The sequence below is a fragment of the Canis lupus genome, chromosome 16 (genome assembly GCF_048164855.1).
Source record: "Canis lupus baileyi chromosome 16, mCanLup2.hap1, whole genome shotgun sequence".
Lineage (NCBI taxonomy): Eukaryota > Metazoa > Chordata > Mammalia > Carnivora > Canidae > Canis > Canis lupus.
The window spans coordinates 11,094,582-11,120,984 of NC_132853.1; the positions used below are offsets into that span (position 1 = coordinate 11,094,582).

The following is a 26,403-nucleotide window of genomic DNA, read 5'->3' on the forward strand; positions in this document are numbered from 1 at the left end:
ATGAGAAAGTCTCTGGGCCCTTACTCTCCATGTCCTGGCTGAATCTTCCCTCCTCAAGCACTTGGCTCCTCTGCCTCTCTGCCAGATGAGACTCTGGTCAGAAGCAGCAAGCTGGGCACATACCCTTTGCCTCCAAGAATCCACTCCATCGGGATCCCCGGGTGGCGCAGCGGTTTGGCGCCTGCCTTTGGCCCGGGGCGTGATCCTGGAGACCCGGGATCGAATCCCACGTCGGGCTCCCGGTGCATGGAGCCTGCTTCTCCCTCTGCCTGTGTCTCTGCCTCTCTCTCTCTCTCTGTGTGTGACTATCATAAATAAATAAAAAAATTTATAAAAAAAAAAAAAAAAAAAAGAATCCACTCCATCTGAACTGATACGTGACTATCTTTGACCTGTCACCTGAGCTATGATCGGAGGGCAGAGGCCCCTGCAGTCACCGGCATAATTTGTTCTTGCTCGTCAAGTCAGGGAGTGCATGTTGAACACATACGTTTATGGGGCCCTAGAGAGAGAGAAGCAGGCATTGGTCATCACAGCCCCTCCCCTACGAGCTATCCACCCTCGCCCCCAGGAAGCAGATGGACGTAAAGGTCCTGTCTTTAGAGCCCAGGGGTGATCTTACAAAAGCCCCATTTGCCCCCAATGGAAAATGAACCCTTGTAAACAGCCACACATGTTCCAACGTGTTGGGGCTTTTTCAACCAACTCAGCCATCTGTTGGATCTGAGTTATATCCACGAAGCTCTGTGCTGGGGAGAGATGCTGGTGATGGGGCCACAGTAGCCGCCATAAACTGAAGTTGCCATGAAGTCGAAAGCATATGGTAGTGAAAGGAACACCGGGGGAGGGGAGGCCGCTGAATCGTCCCTCCCACCCCCAGGACTGTTTTTGGCCAACCTGGAAGAACTATGTGTAGCTCAAATCCTTTCTTTTTGCATGAACCAGGAGAGCCGGCTATTTAAGGAAACGTGACGGCGAATTATTTCTACGAGATCAGACCAGTGACTCCTCAATTTCCCCCCCTATTTTTATGTTTGGAAATGGGGTTTTTGCTTAAAACCAGGCCATGGTTTGGTCACACAAAGAGTGCGTTTGGTGTTGACCATCGAGCACCATTCTCCAAATGAAATCGCACAGTGCAGCCACCCTCTTGTTGCCCATGTGACCAGTGGTAAAGCCATGTCAGGCCTCTGCTACTGTCAGTAAAGTGAGACTAAGAAGGGTCTCTACTTTATATGTTGTATTTTCAACCCGGGATTAAATAAAATGGGCTCAGGTTGCAGCATCACTAGCCCCAGGAGCCCACGTCTGTAGGGCCTGGGGAAGAAACCAGTGCTTCACAAGGTCAGGAGCTCCAGAGGTCTGCAGCCACCCAGACCACGGCTGGGGAATTCTGCAGCGTGTGAATGAAGAGCAGGCGTGGGAAGAAGTGGAAGGGCATGGGAGCTGGTTGGTAAAGAGGATTTGGCAGTGATGCTCCTTTTAAAATTCTTGGCACACATTTGCCAGGATCTAAGCAATCCTGGAAAAAAAAAAAGAGAGAAAGAGTGGCTCAGTTGTCATAATGGGGATTTTGACAGAAAATGTCAATTTAAAGGATTTCTAAGCTGACTCCTAGGGCACCGATTGGCTGACTGGCTTGCATTGCACGCACATGCACTCCCCGCCCCGCCCCCCCCAGCCCCACCGCCCTTTAAATGGAATTTCTATTAATGTTTCTGTATGTTTTCTAGGTTGGGGAGGACATTGAAAATCTGGAAGGAGGGTGTAAGGAGCACATGTTTGGGATTTAGTGTAGCCCAGCTCTGGTCTACGGCTCTTCAGCCTTCCCAATCCTCACCTGCAAAGTGAGGGCAATAGCACTGTCTTTCTCCCTGGATTGTCGTGAAGATTTCAACAAGACAATGCAGACAATGTGTTTATCCTTGTGTCTGGGGTGTACTGAGCACATAATAAGTGATGTTTATCATGAAATAAAGTGCCTGGTGGAAGCAGGTACTGAGCACAGTTAATTAGTGCATCAAGCACCATCACCGATCCCCTAGGAAAAGAAGCAGGTAACGTTTAATTATCCCATTTGGAAGGGACAGAGGTGCTCATAGGGGCAGGCACCAGCTCTTTCCATTACTGAAGAGCAACGAGGTACCTGCCCGATTTGCCGTAAGGAAATGCTCCCGGGTCAAAATGGCTTGGACAGCTTTGGGAAATCGGGCAGTGCCCGTGCCTAGGGGACCGGCCCGGGCAAGGCAGCAGGCTGGACATGTGGGGCCTGTTTGGGCTCTAAGAAGTACTCACCCTCTCGGTCCTGTGGTGTGACTCTGAGCACATTGCTTACTGTAAGGCGGGCATGGCCTCCAAGCAAGTCACTTGGTTCCCTCTATATGTCCTCGGTATTCTCATCTTGAGGATGGGAGTGAAGTAACAGGTTCTTCCTATCAGGTTATAGCCTCTTCTAAAGAGCTCAAGAGTCAAAAAAGCACACATTCATATTACGCTTCCAACGTGCCAGGCATGGTTCTCAGTGCTTTGCATACTCTAGCTAATGTTTGAGTCCAGTAGTCAGTGGTTTCAGCCTCCTCCTGAGTATCTGTCTGCAGGGATGGAGGTCACTCACTGCCCCGTGGAGCACTTCGGGTAGAGGGACCCTATGTCAGGAAGGAAGCAGCCCCATCTGTTTGTTCTGCTTCTCATGCAGCCGTTGGTCCTAGCTCTGCCCTTTGGTCCCAGGGAAGACGTCTGCTCCCTTCCTCTAGGGATGCCCTGAGAGATGGGAAGGCAGCTACCAGGCCCCAAACCCCCGGCCAGCCCAGAGTGGGACAAGCACCGCCCTTCCTCTCATTGGCTGGGTGGTTGCTCCCCAGGAAATGGAAACAAACCATCCCAGAGGCCAGAGTCAGCTGCGCACTCATTGTGTGCCCTGGACGTCCTCCCTGCTCTGCCTCTAGCCCGACCCTCCAGGCGCCGCTATGGCCCATTGCAAAGATGAGAACCAGAGAGATTCCTGGCTGAGGAACTTGCCCCAAGGTCGCCCTGTGGGTAAGCAGCAGCGGCTTCAGCCTGACTCCCAATGCCAACGCTGTGGAAACGGGGAGCGCCGGAAAGCAGGCAAAGAGCCACGGGAGCCCCCGCGGGGCGCGGGGCGGGGGCGGGGGCGGGGGCGGGGGCGCCCCCCGGAGGGCGGGCGGGCGGGAGGTCACGCGGCCTGGGCCCCAGGCGGGAGCCGTCAGCACCGGGGACAGCTCCCGAATCGCTCCCGCAGCCCCCGACGGCGGCGCGCGCGGGGCTGGCGGCGCGCTCCCCACCGGCTCGGCCGCGCGCCCTCCCGCCAGCGCGCGCCCCGCGCCCGGGACTGGGCTGGAGCCGCGCGTGCCGCTCGCAGGGAGCCATCCTGCGCGTCCCGAGCCGCGGCCGCAGCCGGAGCTGGCAGGGGGCTCCTGCCCGGCACGCAGTCGCCTCCCGCGGGCCTCCGGGCCTCCGCAGCGCCAGCCTCGCCCGCCCGGCCCCAGCAGGCGCCGCAGCCCGTGGCCTGGGCAGGAGCGGCCCCGCCAGCTGCGCCCTGCCCGGGACGCACGCCGGACCGCCCCGTCACGTGCGCCCAAGTCCTCGGCCGGCCGGGGCAGCGCCGTTCCCATGGTTCAAGGTAAGGGCCGAGCGGCCGGGCGGGCGCGGGGCGCGGGGCGCGGGGCGCGGGGCCGAGGGCGCCGAGGACTCAGGCAGGGAAGCCCGGTTCGGTGCCCCCCTGGGCTGGAGCGCCCACTGCAGCCGGCCCGGCAGGCGGAGCCGGGTCCCTGCCCCACGCAGCTGCCCGGCCACACCACCTGTCCCATCTTGAGGTGCCCTGGAAGTGCGCCCCTGGGGAGGAGGCTGTGGGCTGCGGACGAGGACCCAGGCAGGCGGCCAGGGCCAGAGGGAGGCGGGGGACCCACTGTGTCAAAGGGCACCTGGTCTCTCTCTCGGCCTGGGCATGAAGGAAATCGGGAAGAGAAAGTTTCCTAGAGGAGCCTGGCCTCCATTCCTTCTGGTGCCCGGAGCTGACACCTTTCATTGACTGAGGCTTGCCTGCTAGCAGACACCTGCTGGGCACAATTCACCCAACACCCATGAGGAAGGGGTCATTGGCCCTATTTGACAGATGGGGAGACTGAGGCTTGGGGAAGTTTGGTCACTTGTCCAAGGTCACACAGCCAGTAAGTGGTAGAGCTGACCTCCAACACCCCATCCCATGGGTCACTGCTGCCAGCCTCACATGTACCTTTGTCTGTTTGGAATCTCAGCTTAAATGGAGGCAAGGAGTACCAGACTGGCATTTGGGTTTTCCTAGCCAGGAATAAAAGGACTCTCTCCAAACATCAAAAACCCAGGAGATTGCCTGTGCACCCTCCTGGCCCTGCCACCTCATCCCCCAGTGTCCAGTACTCCCAAACCCAGGGACCACGTGGATACAGAGTCCTGCCCTTGTGCATCTCAAGGCAGCCCCCGTGACGCTGGGACAAGGACCTCAAAGGTCAAGTTCATTGACCCTTCTCCAGGGAGCATCCCACAGGCCTCAGCCCCCACACACCCTACCTTCCCATTCCTCAGGAAACTGGAGCTCAGGAGAGCCAGAGGGGACAACCTGCCAGCCTTCCCCCAGCAGCCCCCTCAACTCAGGCCAGGCCAACCTCTTGGTTGGGGGTGGGGGAGGGTGACTTCCAGACCCAATGGAACTTCCAACCCCAGAAAGTTCTGACTTGCCAGGACAGCATCCCTCCCCCTCTGCTGATATCACTGAGGATACAGCCTAGGTGACCGGGGCTCTTCTTACCTAAGCAGGTGGTCCAAGCAATTCCTGGGCCCAGGGGAGGGGTTGACTTGAGTCCCTCATGCACAGATTGCAAGCTTCCTCAAGAGCTTGGGTGCTGGGAACTAGTGACATATTCATCTTGCTCCTGAGACTGGGGCTCAGGCAATGTGGGGTTTTGTTCATTTTTTTCATTTGGCAGTGGCTCCTGGGCACCTGCATGACAGGGTGAAAAAACCAGGGCGATCCTTGCGCCCCAGATCCTCCTGACTTCTGGCCTCCCTGCCATCTGAATTCCCAGTGGGGCTCCCTGGTCCAGATTCACTTGGAAGGCTTGGAACCGGTCTCCTGAAGGGTTTGGTGGTGTGGGAAGGACCCGTAGGCTCTCTCAGCCTGGGTACCCTCGGGGTGCATGGGGATGGCAGCGTGGGGAGCTCTGGGGAGCATCAGCTGGTCTTTCTGGAGCTCACTGGCACTCTCTGCTGAGAGAGCTGGCCTATGAAAGTGTCGCAGCTTCTCCACCCTGGCCTCTCCAGGGGAGAGGGGAGGGCATCCACCACAGAGCCCCTCCCAGCCTCCGAGGCTTCAAGCTCCCAGATGCACATTGCTTACACCAGCACAATGGTCAAACATGAGGAAGGCGCTCAGGGAAAGGATGGGCACTGCTGAGGGGACCAAGACTTATCTGTCCCGTTCAGTCCACCTTTCCAGGTGACCTTGGACAAGTCACTCTCCTTCTGTAGACCTTGGTCTGTCAGCTGTGAAATGATGGGGCGGCTTATGGTAGGTCCCAGATGGGCCATTACCACTCTGTTCATCTAAGCCCCAGACTAAGCCGGTGAGGCTAGGAGGAGCTGCAGTATGGAGGGAGCACAGAAGGGTTTTGAAATCTCCAGGCAAACCTGAGCCCAAGCCCCCCCACACTCCAAGGATCACCCCACTCTTGCATGTTTGGGGCCCGCTCTAAGTCGCCGACTGCCGGTGCTGGTGCTGGGTGAGCCATATGGTCGGGCCAGCCTGGAGGCTACAGCAGGGCCCCCTTCCCGCAGGGAGGCCCCTGGGCCTGCTCCATAGAGCGATAGCAGAGAGATCCAGTGAGGAATGATTACAGTGCTCAGAAGGGGTGAGGGAGCAGGCGGGGCTGCGGGAGAGTTATTACATCTCTGTAAATTGCATCTGACTCTGGGCAGGAGGCTCGCACAGTGGCACCAGGGCCGCTGTCCTGTCCTCCCGGGAGCTCCTGGCCCAGCCACTCTCCAAAGTGGCAAGTCTGTATCTGTATCTTACTGTACACCAGTAAGAGGCGGTTTGTGGGGTGGAGAGAGTGGATTCTGGGCTACCTTGGGCAAATCACTTGGCTTCCTCATGTGCAAAACTGCTGCCTTCCCCGCCAGCACACGGCAGCGCCTGAGAAACCGGGCCTGCCCGGGGCGGGCATTGGATGCCCTGAATCTCTTCCCGGGGTCTGCTCCACAGAGGCTGGGGCCACTGGGGGCTTCTCAGCCTGGCCACAGACTCCTCCTGGCACCACTTTTCCTTGCGGTGTCTCGATCCCTTTGGATTTGCTCCAAAGGGGATTTGACGAGCCTGGCCTCTTGAGTGTTTGCCAGCGCCTCTCCTTCTTCCCCTGCTGAGCGGAGAGGCTCCTGGGTGCGGGTGCACTTGTTTCTCTTCTCAAAGCTCTTTCTTCCCTTTGGAAGTAGAGCCCCTCCCTGAACAGGCTTGGTCCCGCCCCCCTGGCTGGGGCTGTCTAGGATGCTGGGGAGCCTGGGGGGCCGTGGGAGGAATTCTAGGGGCTCTCACCCCCTTGTCCCAGGGGGAGGGGGATTTGCAGCAAAAGCCCCGAGCTAACACGGAGGTTTGCTTCCAAGTCTGGTGTTGCTGCTTCCTGGCTGTGGGACCTGCTGGGCTCTGAAATGGGGACTGTGGCCCCTACCTCCCAGGGACTGTGGCCCCTACTTCCCAGGGGTCCTGCAGGATTAAACAAACAATCCTGGTGAGGGTCCTGGGCCTTCCCGAGTGGGGGAGCAAGGAGGAGGTCAGATAAGGTAAGGCTGTAAGCCCTGCTCCGGGGGTAGGTTTCTCCAGGGGCCCAGAGAAACCACAGGCACTATGAGCCTGGGAGGGACACAGCCATATCTGGCCTCTAGAGGATGTCCTTGGGCTGCAGCATGAAGGATAGCCTGGAGAGTGAGGCTGGAGGCAGGAAGGCTCTGGAGGAGAGTCCTGCCCCCAGCCCGAAGGGAAACGATGGAGGCCTGGACCAGGAGAGTAAGAAGTGGGCATGAACAGCCATCCTATGGAGGAGGGGCACTGGGAAGGCCCAAGACTGAGCAAATAGTGGTCCTGGAGCACCCTTCTCCCGAATGGGGCCGGGCCAGAGACCTGGGCATAGTCTGACACGCAGGACAGGCCAGTGCAAACGGTAAGGGCAGTGAGGATGAAGCCCTGGGCGCCCCGAAGAGGGCCTTCTGCTCCAGCAGCAGCACAGTGTTGAGGTGCCCATCACACCCTGGCTCCGTGTTACCGCCCGTCCTCTGCACATGGTCCCTGCCCCCCTTGAGGGGTTTCCATGAGGGTTGACCCTGGCTGCATCTCCAGGTCACTATGCCGTCCCTCTCTGCCCTATCCATGCTCAGCTTTCCCAGGCAGAGGTGGAAGGAGCCTGGGCCACTCGGGAGGCCCACGTGGAGGCTGGTCAGGGGCCCAGGCGGTGGCCCTACTACAAGCCAGGCTCCCAGGGCTACAGCCGCATCCACTCATTCCCTGGCCACAAGTGGTGGTGTGGTTGAGTGGATGAGAGCAAGGCCACTGCGGCTGACCAGAGCCGTGTTTCTGCCCAAGCTGTGCATCCCTAGTGAAGTGACTTAGCTTCTCTGGGCCTTGGGTTCTACTGTGGGTGATAATATTAACTTCTACCTCATAGGATGGGCCAGATTACGTCCCAGCTGGCTGACTGGGGAGAGGAGTCCAGGCATGCTGAGCGCTAGCAGAAACCTCTCTTCCAGGCCAGGCCCACCCCCAGGGCAGCCCCCAGAGTGACCTCAGGGCAGACTGGCCTTGAGGCCACCCTGGCTCCCTGACCACCGCCTGAATCTGTGTTCTCTCCGCCCCTAAATCCACCGTTTCTGCAAAGCAGCGACCAGGCCACAGCAGTGGCAGGGGTGGCCCCTTGGGGCTCCCAGGCTGGCCCTGGCCTGTGGGGCTCTCTGCTGGGCCCGGTCCTTGAAGAACAATCCTCCCTCGTGTTATTATTATTGTTGTTGTTCATCATCATTTGCTGTACTTTGTCGTGCGCCCCATACGCGCTTACACTCGGAGCAGGACCACCCCAGTGTGTCCGCGACGGGAGCACCGGGAGCGTGGGTTCTCAGACCCCCTCCAGACTTTCTGTTTTAACAGGCTCCCCGGGTGATTCCTATGCTCAGTGAAGTTGGAGACACACTGTTCCAGAAAACATGCTGTTCACCAAAACAGAAAGCCAACTCCACCCGCGGAAAGCCACCGCGGGTGACTGTCTCTCCTCCAAGCCACGCGTGTTTTTAGCTGATGTATGTTAAATTTTAACACATGGAAGGAAGGGATTTTTTTAAACAAAGTACATTTATGCTGGGGCTCAAAGAAAAATCCGTTTGTTTGTTTTTCATGAAGTAAAAGCCCCCAGGCGTCCCCGCGGTGACCCACGCCTGTCCCCAGCCTCGGCACCTTCCAGTCGTTTGTGTGCCGGCCACCTGGGCATCATCGAGGGCTCCTTGGCCCGTCTGGATCCTCTCCCTGTGTCGGCACCCATCTTCTCATCCGCGCACCTGGCCCCGCATTAGTAAGCCGGCGTGCCGGGCGTCCCGGGTTTTTGCTTGTGCTGTGGAGTGTTATTGATTTGTTTCCTGGTATGATCCCAGCAGGAGAGGATCTCATGGTGGAAGGGGCCTGGGGGTGGTGGTGTGCGCACATGAATAGGATGAGAGGGCACAGGCAGCTCTTGATGGATGATAACACAGGTGTGAGGCCAGCCAGCATTCCAGATTCGGAGGAAGATAGTTCCATGGGCCTGAGCAGTCAGGGAGGGCTTCCTGGAGGTGGAACTTGAACTCAGCCCTGAAGGAGGAGTATGGAGTGGGAGGAGGAGGAGATGGGGCATTTCTGCCATCATGGGGATGTGGGACACCTGCCTGTTGACTTGGGCTGATCCTCAGTGACTCAAAGATACCCCGACTTTCTCCAGCAATCTACTCCCTGGGGTTGGGGGGTAGGGGGGTCCAGCTGGCCACTTCCTGACAGCGTCATCGGCTTTGAGCCTCCAGTCTGTTGTGACTGAGGCCGGCTTTCCCCGACCTCACCCCCTCTCCTCCTCTGGCCTCTCTGCCACGTCCTGGTTTGCTGCAGACAAGTGAGGGGCCCGCGGCCGAGCCCCCACCCCTGCCATGGCCCAGCCTCAACTCCAGGGCACCGGGCGTCTTTGGCTTTGTGCTTCCTGCCAGCACGTCCCTCTAGCGTCGGCTCAGGTTATTTTGCCCAACCACTGGGACCGCTGGGAGCAGGGATGGGGGCTGCTGGGCTGGCTCTGGGACCGTAGGGGTGCGTGTCCTGGGGTGGAGGCAGAGGCTGGGAAGCATCATTAGTGTGTCCCTGACACATGGGGTGTTGGGGGGAAGAGGGGGCTTGCCTCGCTGTGTCTGAATGTCACATTTCTTCCCTGTTTTCCCAATTCTTCCACTTGCTGTTGGTGAATGCACTTTACTTGGTACTTTTGGGAAACCTTCTTCAAGCAGACGTGCTCATTTCTCAGATTCCAGGGCAAGCACCTGGTCCGGACGCCCCTTCTCTCTGCAGGGTACCCCCCCCCCGCCACCCTCACACTGCTCCCAGAGCCCAGCAGACCCTGCTGGCTTAGAGAAGGACCCACAGTTAGAACCGGGACCCGCGTCTCTTTTGCCATCAGGGTCTCCTCTCGAAATGTTGCAAAACCGGCAGTGGCTTTGAGGGGCTTGATTCTGGGATACAATGATCCATTTTGGGTGTGAGGGAGGACAGTGAAAAAGTCTAATATTTGGCAGAAGAACAGCAGCTTCTTGGTAACATTGTCAAATCGTGAGCTTCTGGTATTTACCTGTGTTTAGAGTTTGTTTGGTTCAAACATTCATTATGCAGAAGGCTCCTGGCTCTGGGCGAACCCATTTGCGAAATTAAAAATATAGTCAACTTTAATTTTACCTTCATGGAACTTCCCACACGAGAGTTTCCTCTAATTACTAAACAGATTTCTATTTCAACAAGAAAATTTTTGCTTTACAACGCAGTGTCTTACATAATCACTTTGGGGGGGTGATTTTGTTGCCACTGGCTGTCTCGTTTTTTCCCTGTGTACCCTCTTCTCCCCAGAACTATCCCCATCCTAGAACAGGAGGGGCAGGAGGGAGGCGTGGGAGCAGGTGGGCAGGAGTCCGACACAGCTGCAGACCCTACAGGATGCTGCGAACAGGTGCAAGGGTTAGGACCCCCCAGCTCAGCCCAAACCCCAGTGCAGGCTTGCCCCAGCGGGTGAGCTGAGATGCATCATTGAATCAGTCTGTGCCCTAGTTTCCTGGCCCATAGAAACGAGGTGGTCCTACCCCTCTTGCAGGGTGGTGGTGAGGATTCTTCGTCCCCCATGTAAGAGCCTGGACACCTGGTAGGAGCATGACCAGGGAGCCTGGTGCTGGATTTGGGGGGTCTCTGAGCATGTGGGAGGCAGGGCCTGTTGCATGGTACTTGTGGTGAAACTCAGGTTCCCTGTCACTGGGGGCAGCTGGGGGTTGGTACCCCGTGTCGGTCCCGTCACAGCTGAGGGCAGACCCCAGACCTTTGCCACAGCCCAGATGTGCCACAGACCCTCCTCACTGGCCCGTCTGCCCCGCTGTGCTCCCATGTGTTGGCTTACTTCCCACTCTGGAGCACACCCTGAACCTTCCTTCCTGGGGGTCCTCCCGCCTACACCCCTCTCTGCCCGAAAGATCTCTCCTGGCTGCAGTGGGGGGAGGTCTTGGCGTCCATGGAGTGCTTCAGGATCGCATCCCTGACCCCACGTCACCTCCCTGGAGGTCAGCCCCATGGCACACACCCTCAGACCCGCTGTTACCCTGGCTCTGTGGGTCTTCCCGACTGGTCTCCATCTGTACCCAGGACGGGGAGCACCTGTTGATGCTGTTCATCAGGGAGCCCAGTGCAGTGCCTGGCCCGGTGCCTGACACATAGATAGGAGCTCTCAGTAGAAAGCTGTCAGACGGCTGGAAGCTTTTGGGCCGTTCTGAGGCCCAGCCTCGTCTGCCAGGGGCTGTACTGGCCTCTCCCTGGACTGAGACACCCCACATTTAGAGCCACAGATATCTCTTTTCCCATCAGAAGCTCCACTCCAAACACTCAGAACCTCCTCAAGGAGGAGGGGGCTCAGAGTGTTCCAGAAACGGGAGTAAGCCAGCATGCCCAGAGCATGGCCAGCTGCAAAGCAGTTTGGGGGGTCAGCGGGGTCTGCCCCGTGTGATGCCGCTCCTTTTCGAGCTGCAAGGATGTGGTGGTCGGGGGCAGTTCCGGGGCTGGCAGGGCTCCCTCGTCGGCCTCGGCTCCCGGCCAGGGCTCTGGGGTTCATGCTGCCATTCTTCATTGACAACAACTACCGTTAAAAAAAAAAAAAAATCACTTAATCTGTAAGACGCGCTCTTTCAACAACACGCCTACACTCACTGAAAAATGGCTGAGCCCGGTTTTCTTACAAGGGAAAGTTGATGTAAAACAGATTGCTTCAGGCAGGGTCTCTGCAGAAGCCCGGGCCACCAAAGATTGCCCCGGGTGGCAGAGGTGCCCTGAGAGGTTCCTGATGGAGCCACTGAGTTAGCCACGGTGCAGAGGTGCCCGGTGCCAACCTGGCCGGGAACTGCAGCAGGTCAACGAGGAAATGGGTGGGCAGGGGGTTGGGCAGAGGGTTGACAGCTGCCCTTGGAGGCCTCTGCCCCCAGGATGGTAGGTGCACCGACAGGTGGACCTCCTGGGGGCCCTGGCGGCTTGTACTTGGAGAGAACTTGAGGTGACCCCCCAGGGAAGAACGCGAAGCCTGGGCCGTGGTCAGGAGCCAGAGGTGGTGTCCCCCTCTCCCTCAGCCACTCAGGTTGACCCTCTTGGATGAACTGCCATCTCCAGAGGGGGAGAAAAGCTCTGTTAGGGTTCACTGAGCAGGTGATAAGACCGGGTAACACTCAAAGTCCCTTCCAATCTAAGGGGGACAGTGGGGGACTCTCAGATTCTAAGCGTTGTGATTCAGATGTTCTGATTCCCTGAGCCATGCGACTCTAGGTTTCTGGGAGTCCCCATCCCACTGCCTCAGCTTGACCTCTCTTCCCAGGCCGCAGTGGTCCTCTGTCCACCCCCCTGCCCACCCATCCCACTGGAGACCCTGCCTGGAGCCCCAGCGCAGAGGGGGGGCCTGCCTTGAATGAGCTGCACTGACCTCAGGCAAAGGCAGGGACCCAGGGTCTCTCTAGCAGGTGCCAGGTGCCCTGGAAGGACATCTGAACTCAAAGGGGAGTGCCAGCCAGGGCCAGTGGCTGCCACAGGCCCCCCACCCACAGGCTGCTGGGGCATGTAGCCAGTCCCTCTGGAACCACCAGGTCACTAGACTCACCTTTGTCTGGGCTCACCTGTTGTTTCTTCATCATCAGTACCACACACACGCACACACACACATGCAGATATGCATGCACACGTACATGCATGCACAGGTACATGTGGACACGTGCCATATACATGCACACACACGTGTATTTATTCAGGGATAGCAAAGAAAAAACTGCCATTCGAGACGCGCAAGCTACAGCAAAACCATAGGTTAAGTCCCAAATTGCAATTCCCAGTATATATATATACACATATTCCCAAATATACCCATTTTGCTGGTGAAATAACTGGCTCTTTTATTTTTAAGGTTAGCAGTGTCACACACAGACACACACGTGCACACACAGAGCTCTGGGATGAGGAGGGGGCAGCTCCCGAATTCAGCAGTGCAAGGCTGGGCCTGGCTCCTCCACCGGTGTGGGACTGTCCTGGCTGCGGCAGCAATTTCAGGGCAGCCCCGCTGTTCACTTCGAAGGCCCCCTTCCCCGAAAGACCCCGGCTGTGAGTAAGGATAAGGACTCCTGTCTTCCTAACTCACAGGGCTGCTCTCGGGGTAAACACTGTGCCTGAACCCCGCCCCCCCAATCTTAAACAGCAGGGAACTGTCAAGACACAGGTGTATTCTAGGTAGCCTCCGGATCCGTCCTGAGGAGTGGGGGGGGGGGGGTGGGAGCCCCACGGTTCTCACTCACTCCCTCCTTCACTCCTTCACTACCAGGCGCCTGGCTCGCCCAAATACCCTAACCTGGTGGGTTAAGGAGAGCCCACCTCGTTACCCCAGTGCGTGCAGCATAGACCGTGCCCATGGAAACTGTGGAAACCCTGTGAACGCTAGGACGCGTATGTGTGTATTTGCTTTGTTGTTTTTAAAGACCTTATTTGGATTTCTCTTTTGCTTTTGCCCTCCTGTGGGGATAGGGGAGGTGAATACAAGGCACCAGGTTGTCCTACAGAACATGCCTCGCACTTCCCACCCCCTACACTCAATCTGCAGGGCCTGGGTCCAGGAAATTGGGGTTCCCTGTAGGGAGAGCCCCCGAAGAATGAAGAACGCTGCTCCCTCCACTGGGCCTCCCCCCAAAACAAGCCAGATTCCACCCAGTCCCCAATGAACAGAGTCCTTCGCCCTAACTCCCCAACCTGTGCCCAGCTTGGGCTGCTGGAGACCCAGACCCAGTGAGAAAATAAGAATCTTCCAGCAACAGACCTGAGCGGTGCTCCCTGGCCAGGAGGGGGACTTCATAGTCAAGAAGAAGAGACGGTGCTCATGCTACTCTTTATTTCATCTTAATTTCAGAGAGATCTTTGCTGGATAGAAGATTCTAGGTTGGTGTGTTTTCCCCACTGTTAAACCCACCGCCCGCCGTCTCTCACCGCCACATCCGTGAACGGCTCTCCCACTTTGTTCCTCACATGCCTTTGTCACTTCCTTCCATTTCGACGTCATCGCTGGTTCTAGACAATTTTATCAAAGCATTTCTTCCATGTTCCTGACGTTTCTGGTTTGTGGAGTGTTGCAGATCTGAGTTTCCACCGGCGTTTCTTCTTGTGGGTCGTCTGTCTGCACGTCTTCTAGTGGGGACGCGGGTCCCCTGTGGGCCCCAGACGCTCTCCATGCCTCCCGAACCCCTGCTCCTCGCTTGGGTTTGTCTCTCTGTGGTTTCATTTTGGGTGGTTTCTCCCCACCACTGTCTCCAAGCCCACTTCTCCGTAGCATCTAATCTGACATGAATCCCGTCCCGTGTGGTTGTCATCGGAACTGGAGCTTTTTTTAATCTCTAGAGATGTGGTTTGGTTCTTTCTAACATTCTCTTTCTTTCTTTCTTTCTTTCTTTCTTTCTTTCTTTCTTTCTTTCTTTCTTTCTTTCTTCTTTCTTTCTTCTTTCTTTTTTTAAGATATTATTTATTTGTTCATGAGAGGCACATAGAGAGAGGCAGAGACACAGGCAGAGGGAGAAACAGGCTCCATGCGGGGAGCCCAATGTGGGTCTTGATCCCAGGACTCCAGGATCACGCCCTGAGCCAAAGGCAGAGGCTCAACTGCTGAGCCACCCAGGCACTCCTCATCTGTGTTTCTACCTGATGTGCCCAACTTCTCCTCCCATGTTTGGACCACAGGGGTGACTGCCGTCAGAACTGCTTTAATGTCCTTGCCCCCTAATCCTATCATCTGTGCCATTTCTGGGTTCATTTCAATGCACTGACCTCCCTCCTCATGATGGGTCATATTGTGGGCTTTCCACTGGGAGTCTGGTGACCTTCCACCCGATGCCAAACGTTGGGAATTTTACCTCGTTGAGTGCCACACCCCAGTGCTTCTTTGCTGGCTCCGTTCTGGGATGTGGCTGTTATCTGCAAACAGTTTGATTCTTTCCTCTCTAGATTATAGGCTTCACTGGGCAGGACCAGAGCAGCATTCAGCACAGCCCCTCTGAGTTACGAGCTCCTCCTCCCATAGGTGGGAGCAGGAACTGTACCTGGACCTGTGTGAGTATCTAGCATCCTTTCCAATGGTTCTCTGTCTGACCTCAGGTGGGCTTGCACATCCCGAGGTGAGAATGAATGATCCAGAAAGCATTTCAGGAAGGAAAGGGCACAAGGAAAGGTGCAGCAGGCAGGAAGATGAGCACCAGCACTCCGTGAAGGCTGTTGGGTGGCAGACAGACCCTTCCTGCTGTGCAGCCAGGTCTCTGCTGACCCCCCACCCCCACCCCTACAACCCTGTGCCATTTGTTTCCTCCCTGCTGCTCTTATGCTTCAGCTCCCAGAGCCCACCTTGCTCTGCCTGCCTCTGGGCTTTTGCACTTGCTGTTTCAAAGGCGGGGACCGAGGGCAGAAACCAGGATGCTATCAGAACTTAATGAATATTTGCTGTCCCATTGTTGATAAGCTATAAATGCCAAGTGCATAGTGTGGACAGTGAGTGCTCTTAGATCCCAGAAGAGGGAGCCATATCCAGGGTCCGGAGAGCAGGAAAGACTTGCTCAAGTTGCATGCTGACTGATCGCCAGGGATTTCAGTACGCAGAATTGGAAAGGAGTTCAAGGCTCCCATGGAATGGCATCAGCAAAGTCTCAGAGGCAAGACCATGTGGCCTGTGCTCGGGGGAAGGCCCAGGGACAAACCTCTTAGCCAGATTGGTTTAAGAAGCATGGTGGGGTCAGCTAGTGCCAAGGTGAGGAAGTAAGTCAGGGACAAGCTTGGAGGGCCCAGATGCTGGATGTTTGGGGCCTAGACCTGGAGAGTCTCATGCAGGCCTGAGTTCCCAAGGGATGCTTGGCTGGAGTGCCCGGGGTGCCTGCAAAGGAGAACGGGGTTCTGAAGGCGCAGACACGAGACATGACGGGAGAACAAACACAGTGCAGTCTGCATGCGGAGCCTCGTCTTGTTTAAAAAAAAAAAAATGTCAGGGACTCCTGGGTGGCTCAGCGGTTAAACGTCTGCCTTTAGCTCAGGGAGTGATCCTGGGGTCCTGGGATTAAGTCCTGCATCGGGCTTCCCACAGGGAGCCTGCTTCTCCCTCTGCCTGTGTCTCTGCCTCTCTGCATCTCTCATGATAAATAAATAAAATCTTAAAAAAAAATCGTCAAAATAATAGCTGTTAGGATACTGCTAGAAATGCCCCGGCCCTCCAGCCCCCGCCTCACCCTGTATGTCTGCAGTCATCTCTTGAGAGGCTCGTACTGAGCCCCTGGGGCTGGGTGCTGAGAGGGGCTGGGCCTCGGATTGCAGCAGAGGCGGCAATCATGAGCTTCTGAATGCACCCCCAGCGTGGCAAGCGGCATGGGGCGTCCACGGGGGTCTGTGTTCCCAGCCCAGCAGGCCTGGCTCCTGAGAAATCGGTAAAGAGGTTCAGGGTGTACAAAACGCAGTCCTGGTTCTGGTCCCCAACCCCCCCAAGACCTTCACGTGTTTGGCCTGGGGTGCAGGTGGGTGATGGGCTGCCTAGGGAGGCCAGGCTATCGCTGTCCTGGGAGGCTTGTTGAAGCATCGGTGGGTCTGGGAGGGATCTGGATTCTGGGTTCACCAGCTTCCCAGGTGACACTGGGATGCTCTGAGCAAAGAAGTCACAGGCCCGGGAGCTGATTGTCTGCAGGCTGCAAGGTGGTGGCTGAGGAGGGCAGAGGCAGCCCTCCCTCCCCCGGGGGCAGAGAGGTTGGTTCTCTGTTCTACAAGAGCTGAGCTCTCTGTGAGTGATGGGCAGCTGGCCTCTCCGCCTTCTGGAAGCCTTCGTGATTGCGGCACTGATCCTCTGCCCTGAGCTGCCTCATAAACGCTCACCACCCCTCATCTCAGTTCCCCCAGCATGGGACAGAGGGCGGAGTCCCACCACCACCACCCCAGCTCCTCCCCGGGCCCTGGGACCAGGACCCAGCTGGCTGCCGAGATTGACCTTTCTGAAAAAGCCCCGCACGGCCCCGGCCCAGCCCCCAGTCCTGCCTCTCACGGGCTGTGCACCTGCGGGCGGGTGACACCATCTCCATGACTTCCAGTTTTCTCGTCTGTGAACCCGAAGGATGAAGATGAGGCTTGAATGGGGTGATATGTGCATTTCCCCCAACAGGCTCCCACACACTGCTCTCCCAAGCAAGGAGCAGAAGCAGATGCGCTCAGGGTCTCCTGGGCCACACCCCTCCGCCCCCTGTCCTCAGGCTGGAGCCCCTCCACAGCTTGATCTTCTCCCCTCAAATTCATCTATGGCCCCGACGTCTCCCCTGCCCTTTCCTTCCCCCCACGTCCAGCTCCCGGAGGCTCTACCTTGGCTGGTGACTCACGCCACAGGCATATACAGAGCCCTTGCTGTTTGCCAGGGCCTGTGCGTCAAGGTGAGGCTGATGGTGTGTCCCTCACCGAGCTCCCGGGCCAGGCCCTCGGAAGAGGGGGTGAGGCTCCCTGCAGAAGGCAGGGCCTGCACGCTGTCCCCAAGGACCAGGAGGTCTTAGCCACTGGGAGACAGCGGGCAGTGGTCCCAGGGGCACCCAAGCCTAGGGATGGTAGGGTAGATGGCGTCTATGTCCACCCTGAAGCAGAGGTGGGTGGTCAGGGCTGGTCCTGCGTACTGTGGACTTTATTCATAGGAACTGGGAGACGTCTGGTCCAGACTTATTCTGGGGGGGCCACATTGAGGACAGCCACTCCCCACATGTGGCCTCTGTGCCAGGAACATTAGCATCCCTGGGAACCTGTGAGCCGTGTGCCTCCTTAGTGCACCTGGGCCTCTGAGCAAAAACACCCAGGCCCAGAGCCCCTACGGGCTGTTGATGCAGCCCAGGTGAGAATCTTCAGCTGGTGGGCCCCCCCGAGGGTCTGGCATGTGGTGAGGAGCCCACTGGGCCTGGGCTGAAGTGCAGGGGCATGTGGCCTGGCACTGCCCTGGGGCTTCATCTCAGCTGGCTTGCTGTCCCTGTGCACACACCCAGGTTAGCGCTGGGGGGAGCCTGGTGCACTCTGGGCACCTTGTCTTAAACAGACAGGAAGCTTCTGTGGAGGGATGGAGGGGGTGAGATGTGTGGGGCAGGGGCCAGAACTGAGAGCGGCAGGCGCTGGGAGCAGTGTGAGATGCTGCCCCAGCCTCATGGTGCCCGCCCTCACCCAGGGGTAGCGGGAAGCAGAGCGGGAAGACCCAGCAGGCCCCTGGCAGGTAAGAGACCCTCAAACCGGCCTTTGGAGGACAAAGGACACCCAGGGTCTGGGCCCTGCTTTTCCTGGAGGCCTGCCTGCTAGGGCCTGGACTGCATCTGCAGGATGGAGGGCAAGACCATTTCAGGGCTGGCGCCTCTCTCGGGATGCCTGCAGGTTCACTTTCTGAAAGGGGGCTGAAAGGTCCTCTTCGCCCCAAACCCACAGGTGCTGCTCCCGCAGCCCACAGACAGGAGTCCGAAGCACCCAGGGTCAGCCCTTGACACATAAAAGACAATGCGTTGTCAAAGAAACAAACCTCCTGAGTTAGCAGGTGTGGCTAACCCAGCTGGATGCCTCTGGGGGAGGGGTGTCCACAGGCCACTGTCCCCCGACCAGGCCAGGGCAGTGGCCTGCGTGGCATCCTCACCCTCCCTGCCTTCCTGGGACGCATGCGGGGGCAGACAGGTGCAGGAGGTGAGATCCCCAGTGGCAAGACCCCGCTCCTGCCTTCCGACCTCAGGGCCTGCTTGCCAACAGGACCCCAACCCCATTCAAATTCTCACTGTTTCGGAGCCCGTACATGCCCTGTGCAGAACCCCTAGAAGGGGGACAGAAACGTGGCAAACCAGGTTCTCACTTTCATGGGGCTTGTAGTCTGAAGGGGGCAGGAGGAGAATGCACCCCTGTCCCAGGCCTCCCACTTTTAGGCAAGCCCAGGGGGCAGCTGGGAGGAGGGAAAAGGTGAGATGGCAGCTTTGGGGTGGCACCCCCAAGTTCATCCCCTGCCCCGAACCCCATGACCCCCGTTCAGTTCTCTGGCCCTGCTTCCCTGTCTGTAAACTGGGGTGATGGCAAACCTGCTCGGGGCTGTCCTAAGGATGAAAGACAGTGAAGAGCGGCATGTCCCGCCAGGCACGGACAGAGGGTGCTCAGGACAGGGGAGGGCACTGATTCCTAGTGTGGGGTCCTGGGGAGCCACTGGGGTGTGTTCAGGAGGCAGTGAGCGTGCAGACTTAGGTTGAAGAAGCCCAATGGGGCCGCGGGGGCAGGAGGCTCTGCTGAAGGCGGATTTCTCTGTTGTGTTGGAGTCGCATGGGATGAACTGTGTCTTTAAGACCTCGGGAGGTGAGACAGGAGAGGTCCAGGGGCAGCTGGGGCCCAGGGCCAGACCCTGCTGAGCTAAACGTCCAACAGGAAGCACCTTGCCGCCTCCTCGCACCCCCCACCCCCACCTCCCAACCACCTTGGGGCCCGAGGAGGCAGCTCAGGGTCACTGGCCTGTGCGCAGCCCTCATTCTGTGGCAGGTGTCCAGGGGGACCCTTCTCTAGGATGCAGCCACGTGTCTGCACGGAGAGGGAACGACAACACACACCACCCAGCGTGGTCCCTGCAGAGCCAGGGTAATCAGCCTTGGACACATGCCTGTGTGCACCCCAAGCGGTGCCTGCCCTGGATAAGCAGGACAGTGTGCTGGGGGGGCCCTGGGACCACCCATCTCAGTGACAACCCAGACTCTAATTGACCTTGGAGCAGGCTCTGAGTGCAATGAACGATGCAATAGCCGGCCTCATGGAAGGGCCCCACTGTGGGCACGACTGGGTGTCGCCCACTGCCCCTAAGGACCAGGGGGCTCTGGGTGACTTTGGCGTGGCTCCGTGACAGAGGCAGGGGGAGCTTCTTTCTGCCACCCTTGGCCTTCCCAGAGGTTCTGAGGAAGGAGACAGCAGCTGCCTGGGGGCCAAGCTAGAGGGGCCAGGAGGGCCACCCACCTGGGGGTGCCCCATTGACAGGCAGTAGGGAGGCCAAGCTGCCCAGCCAGTCCTTCTAGTTTCCCTGGCAGTGGCCCAGCCCTGCCCTCCCCAGCCACTGGGGGGGGGGGGGGGGGTGCGTGCCAGGGTCTGTGCCGAATCCTCTCCCTCTGGGCCATGGCCTCCCCTCTGCAGCCTCAGCCATGTCCACAGTAGGCCGGGAAGGGACACAGAGACCAGGTGTCCCCCGATGGGCTTTCCTGCTTGCTTGGTGGGTGGTTTCACTTTTCCAGCCTCGGTTTACCCCTGGACTGTGTGGCTGGGGCAATCCTGTGAAGAGGTGCATCTGCTCCCCGCTTCCCGCGGGGCTTGGGGAGTGCAGGTTGGGCAGCCACCCACCCAGGGGCACATCGTGGGATGGACAGACATGGCCAAGCCGTCATGCTAGCGCCACCACTGTCCTCACATCCCTGGCTTCTTGCACATCTGGCCCCCCCACTGCCAGCGTTCTCTGGCGGGCACTGGCCTGGCTTGCTGGGACCCCACCAGCTGGGCCTGCGGTTCTGGGAGCCTGGAGGGGAGTCTCCATGGGCCCCCGGGAAGTGCCCCTCCAGGCCTCCAGGTCCCCGCACCGCCAGCCCAGCCCAGCCCAGCCCAGCCAGGCTCTGGAGAATATCTCTGAGACCAGCCACAGTGCTGCTGAGCACTTCCCTGTCTATTTATTACCAAACACAGGAATCTGGGAGCCCGTGGAGCGTGAAATTAGGAACAAATGTGGAGGAGGTCTAGACAGGAACTCCTCGGCCTCTTTCCCTCGCGGACCACGGGGCCCTTGGGCTTCCAGGTAGCAGGAGTGCTTTTGTAACCAGACAGATGTGTTTGTGGAGGAAAAGGCAGGCTGGCTCTCCATAAGCCCTTGACGAGACAGTGGGCTGGGGAAGGACCCGCAGGGAGGCAGGACCCTCAGCCTGGCTCCCCCAGCCTCCCTTCTGCCATCTGGAAGCGAGTGGCACCGTCCTCACTTGGTTGGAAGGGCTGCTTATTAAACAAGCGGATTCTGAGGCCCCGCTGTAGGCTCATGGAGGCCTGGGTATCCAGATGCCCCCACGTGCTGGTGCCTGGCAGGTTTGGGAGATGCTGGTCCAGAAGAGCCAGAGTGCAGCCAAGGGCATAGGATGCAGGGCTGGGGTTCTCCTTGGCTCCTAGGGGAGCACTGAGCATCTCAGGCAAACGCAGTGAGCGGCACTGTGGTGTGCCCAGCGCCATGCGAGGCTTGGGGCTGGGAGGGCAGGCCGGAGCTCAGGAACAGAGAAATATAGGGGTCCAAAACCCGGGGCAGGACACGTGGTCTAGATGGCAGCCCCGGGGAGGGGGGGGCCTTCTGCCAAGGGAAGGTGGTTGTGGGGAGAGGGCCCTGTGCGGGGTGGGGAGGCAGGTGGAGGCTGGTGTCTGGCTCTGACGCCAGGTGTTTCCTGCTCCCCCCCACGTCCCCCACACCTCCCGGTTGGGTCTTCCTGCGCAGGAGACCTCGGGGCTCATAGAGCAGCTGGCTCCCCTGCCTTCCAGGGACTGGCCGTCAGAAGGGGACCCTGCCTGGCCCCCTCCGCACAGACACTAGTGCTGCAGGTGGCGGGGGGTGGGTGCCCAGACAGGCCCCAGCTCACTGCCTTGTCCCTGTAAAACTGCAGGGTGGGGACAGGGAAGCAAAGCCGTTTATAAAGCTTTAAAACCGTTTATGGTCCCAGGGGGCAGATTAACAATTCAGCACCATCCCCGCCAAAGCGTCTTGGCTGGCAGGGCGGCAAAGACTTCAGGGAGAGCCGAGGACGGGCAGTGTCAGCGGGCTCCACCGGGCTGTCGGGCTGTCGGGCTGTTGCGGGGCCTGCCACCACCTCTCTGCCTCCCAGCCTCTGCTTTGCTGTCCTTCCCCGCACAGCTGTCCCCTTCCCTGCCAGCGCCCCTCCCTCCCTTCCGTCCTTCCCGGAGGCCCCTCAGTGCCATCCCGCCTGCCCCCAGCCCTGCCTCCCAAAGCCCTCGGTGGGTCTCCTGGGTCCTCAGCATAGCCAGGCTAGGGACACAAGTGTCCAGGGGCCACCGGGTCAGCCCGGTCCCCTCCCACCCCCCTCCTTGCGCCCCTGCCACTGGGTGAGCGTGCACACGCCTGTCTGCAGCTCTGCTCTGCGCACCCCGGGCAATGCCGTATCGCTTGCACCTGTGGCTGGCGCTGTTCCCATTTGCGATCCTCAGACTCTATCCCGCATCTCAGCCATCCCCGTGGCTGCCAGGCTAGGCTGGTTAAAGATGCAAACGTCGACCCTTCACTCCCAGAGCTGCGGGAATTGGTGTGTGAGCCCCACCATGCCCGATTACGAGAGACAGACGCCTCTGACTCAGGGTGACCAGCAAGCATATGGCAGGGCTTTCCTCGCCTGCCTCCCATCTTGGGCAGGACAAGGGCCCTGCAGACTTGTCACCATGGTGCCTGGCTGGGCCGAGTCCCCAGGCACCGGAAGGAGGTCTGGAAGGTGACAGGCCAGAAAGGATGGCAGGTGTGAGAGTCACAGAAGCAAGCGACTGGCTGCTCTTTTTCTGCTAACTCATGTGTGAGGTCATGGATGAGCCATGCCTGCTCCCCACACTGGCCTCAGCCTCTCTGACCCCGGGACCCACTACTAAGAGAAGGTGTGGGACACGCCAGCATTAGCATTTCGAGGTTTGAGAAGTTCAAGAAGGCTTCCTGGAGGAGGAGGCGGCATGCTCTGGGTGCCCCGATGGCAGTGTGGGCCCTGGAAGGGCAGAGAGAAGGGCATCCAGGGAGTGGGCACGGCCAGGGCTGAGGGGTGGCAGGAGGGGTAGGGGGCAAGGGAGGCCATGTCACTCGTAGGGCCTGTTCGGAGTTAACCGTGGACGGAGGTCAGGCTGGGGCGCCAACGGAGCTGCCAGCGGCGTGTGCGTCTGCTGGCCGGGCCGAGCCTCAGGACTGGCGCCCGTCGCGGGTGTCCTGCCCCTCGGCGTGCATGTATCTGCAGAGCGAGGCTGAGACACTCCAGCTGGACGTGGCCCTGGTGTCAGAGCCGTGGCTGCTGACAGCCCTGGGCGCCTGGCCTGCGCCGGCACCCTTCCCATCACGCCACCAGGCTGCCTGCTGCTGGAGGGGCTCCGAGAGCCAGGCCGAGCCAGGGGCCTCCTGTATCTCAGACGTGGGAGACAGGCTCTGTGGCCGCCATGGCCACTCCCCAACATCCTCCAGGACCTGATAGGGGAGTTAGAGCCAGAGAGGGACACATAGATTAGCAGCAGCAATCTTAGCACAGGCCCCGGGCCGTCTGGCGGGCGATCCTTGATGTCCTCATTGCTGTACAGAGTGGAGAACTGAGGCACAGAGTGGGCGAGCCCCATGCTTGCCATGACCTGGAGGTAAAGCCAGGGCGGCCCTAGGGGGTTTGCCGCGGGCCGGGATGTTGGGGCTGCTCAATGCCCAGCAGAGTCTAATCTTGACTTCCCTCGAGCTGAGTAAGTTCCCTCGCTGATGAAACCAGAGCTCAGTGACCTTGTGGGGCACAAAGGGCAGAAACTCAGGCAAGGTGACCTTCACAGAATGAGTCACGCTGCAGGCCGAGGGAGGGAAGTGCAATCCCGCCAGTCAGGACCACAGCCTGGCCTTCTCTGGGCACCGGCATCCTTCCTCTCTCCCACACACAGACCAGCCCCTCCGGCTGTCCACACACATGGCTGAAAGCACCACCCTGGCTGCAGCCTGAGCACCTGTGTCTCTGCCTCGGGTCAAGTGACCAGCAGGGACTGGCTGGTGCTGGGTCTCAGCCCCTTCTTGGGAAAGAGGGAAGGATCGGCTCGGCCTGCGACACATGACCACTCCGACTCCAGCAAGCTGTGGCCGGAGGGCTGGCAGGAGGATACCAATGGACTGTAAGGGCAAGGCACAGGGAGGAGGGTAGGGGCTGGCTAGTGCCCCAAGACCCACGGCTGCAGGGCTTTGCACAGCGGGGTTAACGGGGGCACATCTCAGCCCCCAGATGTGACGATATGGCATGTCTAACCTGGGCCCTGACCCCAGAACTCCTAGTGCTGGGACCTCTGCCAGCCTTGGTTTGCTCATCTTCAAACGTGGGAACCACCACACCCGAGGGGTCTCCGACAAGTGCTGGGCGGGACGGCGGGGATGCTCATGCCCCCCAGGCCTGGGCGGCCCTGGATTCCAGGTGGCGGGCGGGCCGTGGGGCACGGATGGCCTTGGGCTGTGATGGGGTCCTGTTTGCCAGAAGGGTACACATGGACCGGCCCGCCCTAATGGGCACTGGCTTTGGCTAGAGCGCCAGAAACTGCCCTGTCTTCCTGACCCTGAGTCCTCGTCTACAAAGTCAGAGTCCCAGGGTCTGCTCTGCCCTCCCACGTGCCAGGGACGCGAAGGAGGGCTCCCAGGGTGCATTCCGCTGTGGCGTCCGGGCCACTTCGGAGTGAGGCTGAGGTGGGCTGTGGTATCCTACGAGCCCCACAGGAGGGAAGGGCGTGGGGGATTCAGGCCAGCAGCCGTCTGCTTTGCTTTGCCTCACCTCAGCGAAAAGCGTGAAATGCATCTGGACAGCAGGCCTGGCCCCCGCCCAGCATCCCCCCGCCAGCCGCCTCGCCTGCACACCCAACTCCCTGGATCCGGCCCCAGGTCGGCCTGCACCCTTGGCAGGACCAGCAGGCCAGCTGGCCTCAGCCGCCCCAGGGGCCAAGGCGGGTGGGAGGTGCCCGGCAGGGCGCCCGGGAATGTGGGGGTCCCCGGGGCGCCTTCTTTGTCTGTCTGTGTGGCCTGCCTTGTGTCTTCCTGACTTGGGCCCTGTCTGCGTCTGCCTGTCTGCACCTCCATCTGAATTCGGAGCTGTCTGTGAGTCCGTGTCTTGTTGTCTCATCACTTGGGGTCTGTACAGATCTGTCTGTCTGTCTAGAGTCTGGGTTCTCCTCCCAGACTCACCTCTGATGCACACACAGTGCCTCCGGGAAGGACTCTCCATGTCCATCTACAGACGGGGTGCTGGTCTTCGCATCCCCCAGACCCCCTTCCCAGCCCAGCTGTACAGTCTGCAGGGAAACCCCTAGACCTCTGACCTCACCACCCCCTTCCCACACGGCTGCCCTGGGGCAGGGGCCCAGCCCCTCCCTCCCCACACACCAACTGCTCAGCTCTTGAGTCTCCGAATGAAAATCCCATGTCAGTTCTCACACATTCCTGGAAGGGGAGAAACAGCCGCAGATTCCAGCAAGTCTTTGGCAAGGTTTATCAAAAACTTTAGAAACGTGCACACCATAAAGCTCTTCACTGCACATTCCTGTAATCGTAAAAAAAGTAGGAAATAATGCAAATGCTCACCCATACAGCCTGGCTGAGTAAGCTGGGCTTCCCCACGCTATGGAGCACGATGCAGCTTGGAAAAGAAGCCAGGCTCTGCAGGGGTCCCTGGGGACGTTCAGCGTGACCAGGGCGCATATGGTACATGCAGAGCTAGACCGCCTGGTGAGACAGGGGAAGGTGTGGAAAGCATATACGGAAAGCCATTTTAGCTTAAGAGAAGGAAGGAAGTATGTATTTGCTTATATTTTTAGAAAGAAGCAATGAGAGGGAAGTAAAATTGTTCCTTCTGGGGCAGAGCAGGGGAGAGGCAGGAAGTGAGACCTCTCTGAATGCCCTTGCTTTTAGGCTTTTGACTTTGGAACCAAGTGTTTTCTACAACTAGAAGGCAAAACTAAATCAAATTTAAAAACAACAATAACAAAATCCCATAAGAACTAACTGGAATAAATCAACCTGAGGATCGAGTTGGTGGAAAAACCATACTAAGAATTATTTCAAGTGAGACAGTCTTTTTTACTATCCGCCCCTGAGGAGGTAAGAACAAAAAAGAGTAATGAGTAAGCATCATGTTCCATTCAGGAGATACGTTGGTAAAAATATTGGTAATGCTATTTTTAAGTTATTACATATCATAGGGAAAAACAAGGAATCAGGTCAATATAAGCTCATGTTTTATTTTTCTATTTCTAGAAAAGAAAGTATTCCCTGGCTCTGGTGTCTGAAAAAGCATAGAACCAATGAAAACCCAGGAGTAGGGATGCCTGGGTGGTCAGTGGTTGAGCGTCTGCCTTCAGCTCAGGGTGTGATCCTGGGGTCCCGGGATTGAGTCCTACATTGGGCTCCCTGCATGGAGCCTGCTTCTCCCTGTGCCTGTGTCTCTGCCTTTCTTTCTGTGTCTCTCATGAATAAATAAATAAAATCTTAAAAAAAAAAAAAAAAAAGGGAAAGGAAAACCCAGGAGCAGCTAGCACCCCTAGTGCTCAGACTATGTTCTCTACAAACCACTTACCACTAAGAGACCCAGGCTGTTACAGGGCAACAGTGCATCCCAGGGCCAAGATGAGCTGGGACATCTTGTGCTTAAAAGCAAAATGTTATCAAGCATTAGTGGGGGGTCCTATCAAAATGACACAGGAGCTGACATGAAGGGCCTCCAAGCCCATAGTCCCAGTGGGATCATTTGGAAATCAATAAGTACATTAAATATGTAATAATCAGTGGGATCACAGTGATATTGGGAAACTACCACAAA

At 58.3% G+C, this 26,403-nt stretch overlaps 1 protein-coding gene across 4 annotated transcripts in view; it reads left to right on the forward strand.

Moving 5' to 3' along the window:
* The first annotated feature begins 2,863 nt into the window (after positions 1–2,863).
* The window catches only part of FAM163B (family with sequence similarity 163 member B), a 28,190-nt gene continuing 4,650 nt past the window's right edge, over positions 2,864–26,403 (forward strand). The window contains exon 1 of one of the 4 annotated variants that reach the window (XM_072778581.1): positions 2,864–3,036. The gene's annotated coding sequence lies outside the window, so the exon portion shown is untranslated. Of the gene's footprint in view, positions 3,037–3,354; positions 3,641–18,402; positions 18,521–23,550; positions 23,723–26,403 lie in introns of those variants that run through there. The other 3 variants (XM_072778579.1, XM_072778582.1, XM_072778583.1) reach the window with 3 other exon arrangements.